The sequence below is a fragment of the Pipistrellus kuhlii genome, unplaced genomic scaffold, assembly GCF_014108245.1.
Source record: "Pipistrellus kuhlii isolate mPipKuh1 unplaced genomic scaffold, mPipKuh1.p scaffold_m20_p_1, whole genome shotgun sequence".
Lineage (NCBI taxonomy): Eukaryota > Metazoa > Chordata > Mammalia > Chiroptera > Vespertilionidae > Pipistrellus > Pipistrellus kuhlii.
Window position 1 is genome coordinate 196930454 of NW_023425404.1, and position 6000 is coordinate 196936453.

The following is a 6000-nucleotide window of genomic DNA, read 5'->3' on the forward strand; positions in this document are numbered from 1 at the left end:
GTGCCCTCTGTGATGTTCCCACGGCGACGCAGGCCCCCAGGGATGCATTCCTCAGCCCGGCCCTTGTTAACGGCGCGTTTGGCACCGTGTCTGCGGCTCCGAACATCTGCCAATCCCAATCCGTTTCGATGGGCTGACTCTGCTCCTCATTATGGGTTGTACTCTCTGGCTTCTTTGCATGGCTCATCATTTGTTTCTAGATAGCGGATATCATGGCCTTTACCTTGGAGAGGGGGGGGTGTGTGTTTGCATGTTTACGAATATCCTGAGCTGTGTCTGACCTCGCCAGTCCCCGTGGTCCCCCCCGGGCGGGCTGTCTGGAGCGGCTCTCCTTCGAGGCCTGAGGCAGGGCTGGCTCTCCTGAGGGGACACCAGGGCCGCCACCTGGGCGTTTCGGGGCTGACTGGTGAGAGCAGGCCCCGTCCGCCGCCCCGTGGGCTCCAGGCCCTTCCCTCCGGGCCTGGGGGTGGTCCCCTCCCCGGCTTCGGGCCATTTCCTGCACGCGTGCATGCGTGTGTGCGTGTGTGTGTGTGTGTGTGTGTGTGTGTGTGTGTGTCAGTGCCAGGCTGAGCCTCACGCGGGCACTCTGCACCTGGAGGCCACTCCGCAGCCCTCCCCTCCCGGCATTCTGCCCCGGAGGCCCTCCGCCTGGGCTGCCCGCCCGGCCAGCCCCCTCCCCGCGGTCCCACCGCTCGGCTCTGCATGGACAGCCTCTCCCTGCCGCGGGGCCGGGACCTCTCAGGGCGGGAGCGGGAGCATCTGAGCCGCAGTCTGCTCGCAGCCCTGACCACTGCCCTTCCCCACCTGCAGGCCAAGCTCTCGGAAACGGTGTCTGGTGTCTGTCCTGTCCGTTCATCCTTTCGGGTTGGAAGGTAAATCGCCCTGTTATTCTGTCTTGGCCGGACGCCCAGCAGTTACACTTCAGACAGCTGAGTCACTGATCCACACTCGCTGTGGAGGGGGCAGGCACCCCGTCCTCCTCCCGCCTCCAGAGAGGGGGGCCCAGCACGCACGCCCCCCCCAGCCCGCCCTCACCTTCCAGCCCCGCCCCCACGCGCCCCCTCCTGGTCAGTGAGGGCTCGGAGTGCCCGCACCAGCGATGCCCGTTCCTTGGGGGCCTGTCCCGCCCTGGCCCCCTCCTGTGTGCTGTGCTCTCTCACCGCACGTCTCCGGAGGACGGCGGGGTGCCCGCTGGAGCCTGGCACGTGGCGGGCGTCTGGAGCGTGGCTTGCCGCTCACTCCGGGGTCCCGCCGGCCCACCCCACCCTCACAGTCAGTCAGTCTGGGGGCTGGGGGTGCGCAAAGCAGCGGCCTTCGCCAGGCGGCGGGACAGAGTGCTGCAGCATGCGCCTGCCTCCATCCCGCCCAGGGTGTGCCAGCTCAACACCAGACAACGGCGGCATCCGGCTCTCACCCGAGACCGCCCTCCGGCAGCGCCAGCGGCACAGAGCGCCGCCGGCCCAGCCCTCGGGGGCCTCGGGGAACGGCAATGAGGCGGAGGGAGCAGCTTGGCCCTGCTGCGCCCGTGCCTGCACCGTGCTCTCTGGCGGTCAGTAATGCACTCACGGCTGCTGCCTCCACTGCTCAGCTCTCCGCCCGGCCGGCCCCGTGGGAGGCCCGGTGTCCCTCCTGGGCCCGCGATGGCAGGGGAAGGAGACCCCAGGCCTCCCCGGGACAGGCACCCAGATGTTGAGCACATAAAGGGGGGACCCCATCTATAAGGGGGGCCACAGCGAAAGGACCCTCCCAGCCTCCCCCAGCGACATGACACCCCTTTTCCCCGGCAGTGCCCAGCCTCCTAATGACGCCTCCTCCGGGGAGCCTTCCTTGATTGCTCCCGTGGCTGCGTCACCCTGAGTCCTTCACAGCATCTACTCTGCATTCGTGAGTGTAACCGGAGATCACTGGCCACTGGAGCACCCGGCCTGCAGGAGACACGGGGCAGGACCCAGTGAATGACACCAGCCCTGCCCTCGAGACCCCTCAGGAACTCGGGGCCACAGCAGCACAGAACGGGCACAGCAAACCCAGCTGCAGCGGTGGGACTGAGGCCTGCCTCCAGATTCACCACCCCACAAACTGTCACCCGGGAAACTGTCACCCCAAAACCGTCACCCCACAAACTGTCACCCCAAAACTGTCATCCCAAACTGTCACCATGCAAACCATCATCCTAAACCGTCACCATGCAAACCATCACCCCAAAAACCGCACCCTGCAAACTGTCACCCCACAAACTGTCACCCCGCAAACTGTCACCCCACAAACTGTCACCCCAAAACCGTCATCCCAAACTGTCACCATGCAAACCATCACCCTAAACCGTCACCATGCAAACTGTCACCCCACAAACTGTCACCCCGCAAACTGTCACCCCAAAACCGTCACCCCACAAACTGTCACCCCAAAACCGTCATCCCAAACTGTCACCATGCAAACCATCACCCTAAACCATCACCATGCAAACTGTCACCCCACAAACTGTCACCCCACAAACTGTCACCCCGCAAACTGTCACCCCAAAACCGTCATCCCAAACTGTCACCATGCAAACCATCATCCTAAACCGTCACCATGCAAACCATCACCCCAAAAACCGCACCCCGCAAACTGTCACCCCACAAACTGTCACCCCAAAACCGTCATCCCAAACTGTCACCCCAAAACCGTCATCCCAAACTGTCACCATGCAAACCATCACCCTAAACCATCACCATGCAAACTGTCACCCCACAAACTGTCACCCGGGAAACTGTCACCCCCAAAACCGTCACCCCACAAACTGTCACCCCAAAACCGTCATCCCAAACTGTCACCATGCAAACCATCATCCTAAACCGTCACCATGCAAACCATCACCCCAAAAACCGCACCCTGCAAACTGTCACCCCACAAACTGTCACCCCAAAACCGTCATCCCAAACTGTCACCATGCAAACCATCACCCTAAACCATCACCATGCAAACTGTCACCCCACAAACTGTCACCCCGCAAACTGTCACCCCAAAACCGTCATCCCAAACTGTCACCATGCAAACCATCACCCTAAACCGTCACCATGCAAACTGTCACCCCACAAACTGTCACCCCGCAAACTGTCACCCCACAAACTGTGACCCCGCAAACTGTCACCCCGCAAACCGTCACCCCAAAACCGTCACCCCACAAACTGTCACCCCCAAAACCGTCACCCCACAAACTGTCACCCCAAAACCGTCATCCCAAACTGTCACCATGCAAACCATCATCCTAAACCGTCACCATGCAAACCATCACCCCAAAAACCGCACCCTGCAAACTGTCACCCCACAAACTGTCACCCCGCAAACTGTCACCCCACAAACTGTGATCCCGCAAACTGTCACCCCAAAAACCGCACCCTGCAAACTGTCACCCCGCAAACTGTCACCCCAAAACCATCATCCCAAACTGTCACCATGCAAACCATCACCCTAAACCATCACCATGCAAACTGTCACCCCACAAACTGTCACCCCGCAAACTGTCACCCCAAAACCGTCATCCCAAACTGTCACCATGCAAACCATCACCCTAAACCGTCACCATGCAAACTGTCACCCCACAAACTGTCACCCCGCAAACTGTCACCCCACAAACTGTGACCCCGCAAACTGTCACCCCGCAAACCGTCACCCCAAAACCGTCACCCCACAAACTGTCACCCCAAAACCGTCACCCCACAAACTGTCACCCCAAAACCGTCATCCCAAACTGTCACCATGCAAACCATCATCCTAAACCGTCACCATGCAAACCATCACCCCAAAAACCGCACCCTGCAAACTGTCACCCCACAAACTGTCACCCCGCAAACTGTCACCCCACAAACTGTGATCCCGCAAACTGTCACCCCAAAAACCGCACCCTGCAAACTGTCACCCCGCAAACTGTCACCCGGGAAACTGTCACCCCCAAAACCGTCACCCCACAAACTGTCACCCCAAAACCGTCATCCCAAACTGTCACCATGCAAACCATCATCCTAAACCGTCACCATGCAAACCATCACCCTAAACCATCACCATGCAAACTGTCACCCCACAAACCGTCACTCCGCAAACTGTCACCCCTAAACCGTCATCCCAAACCATCACCCCGCAAACCGTCACCCCTAAACCGCCAGAGCTGCCCAGTGCCGCTTGCTCAGAGACGTGCGGATGGGGAGTCCTGCGCCTGGCTGGCCGGCTGGTCTGGGACAGGCAGCCGGTGCCCCTTAGTTTCACAGACGGAGGGACGTGGCACCGGGAGATGGAGGCGCTGGTCCCAGCTCACCCCGGGGAGCTGGGAGGGGCCGGCCTCGGACCTGAGCTGTGTGCCCGGCGCCCAGGCCCGCTGCCAGCTGTGCCCTGCGTGCCCGCCCTGCGTGGGTCTGGCCCCGGTAAGGAGCGGCAGGGAAGGCCGGAGTCAGGCTCAGCCACTCAGCGTCGCCGCACCTGCCCCAGCTCCTCCCCGGGGCTCAGCCTGCTGCCCACGGACTGGATGGTGAGCAGACACCTCTCAGGGACACCCCACAGCCGCCGGCACAGAACCCAGTGATCGGTGGCTTCCCCTCTCCACCTAGCGCCCCCCCTTCTGCATCATGTGCCCCCACAGGCCCAAGGACCCTACAGGACCTGCTGCTGCCTCCACTGCCCAGCTCTCCCGTCCGCACCGCCTCCTGCGCTTCCCCAGCTGCAGGGCTGTGCACCCGCCCGGGCCAGCCTCCGCCCGACGCTCCCGCCTGCCAGGCCCCTGCCCCTTCCTTCAGACTCGGCTCGAATGTCACCTTCTCGGGGAGGCTAATCGGATCCTCTACTTACAATCGCAGCGAGCCCCCCGCCCATCCCTCACCGCGGCTCTGCTTCCCCGTGGCCGTTGTACACGGGACGGCTGTCGGGAGTGTCTGGCCCCGTCTGAATGCCGTTTGGCGGGGGAGGGTCGTCGGTCTCGTTCACACGGGAGTCCCGGGGCCACGCAGTGGGGCCACACGTGCTCGCAGCGATGGTGCTGGTGGCGGCGGAGCCATTTGTCAGGGACGTGAAGACAATGAGTCGCCCGCCAGGCTCCCACACGCCCTGGCACGCCCACAGCGGCGCCCTGCGAGGACCCAGCCACGTGCTGCTAATCGATTTACTCAGAAGAAAAGGCCGGGTCACCCGTGTCCTTCAGAGGGAGGGGCGCACGGGCGGCTCCCGGGGCTGGCAGGACTGCACTGCGAGGACAGCACGGGGGGGGTGGGGGGGGGGACGGGACCTCCGCTTCCTCTAACTGCCTCTAACAGCGCCCCTCCTCTGGGCCGCACGACACCCTCCCAGCCCCCAGCCCCCAGTCCCCCAGCCCCCAGCCCCCAGCCCCCCAGCCCCCCAGTCCCCCAGCCCCCAGCCCCCAGCCCCCCAGCCCCCCAGCCCTATCCTTCTATCCCCCCAGCCCCCCAGCCCCCAGTCCCCCAGGCCCCAGCCCCCCAGTCCCCCAGCCCCCCAACCCCCCAGCCCCCCAAGCCCCCAGTCCCCCAGGCCCCAGCCCCAAGCCCCCCAGCCCCCCTGCCCCCCAGCCCTATTCCCCTATCTTCCCCTATCCCCCCAGCCCCCAGCCCCCCAGCCCCCCTGCCCCCCAGCCCTATTCCCCTATCCCCCCAGCCCCCAGCCCCCAGCCCCCCAGCTCCCCAGCTTAATGGTTCTCTTTCTGTGTCTCTGGTGGAGCACTGCTCGCAGCTTTCCAATCACACCCGCCTCAGTGTACTGGTTACCTAGCAACAGCCATAAATCAACAGGACACGCTGGAATGTTACAGCCCAGCTCTGCGGCTGATAGCCGCTTTGGCCTTTTCTAATCCAAACGTGCTCACCCACCCCCACGCGCTGTGTGCGGCCCCCTCGGCCGCCAGCTCCACGGGCACCCGGACGCAAGCACGCTGAAGCTGCCGGCGGCTGTCAGACTCTTCACGTGAGCCTGCGCCTTCCCAGCACGCCGGCCAGCACCCAGGGACTGGCCCGAGGCCTG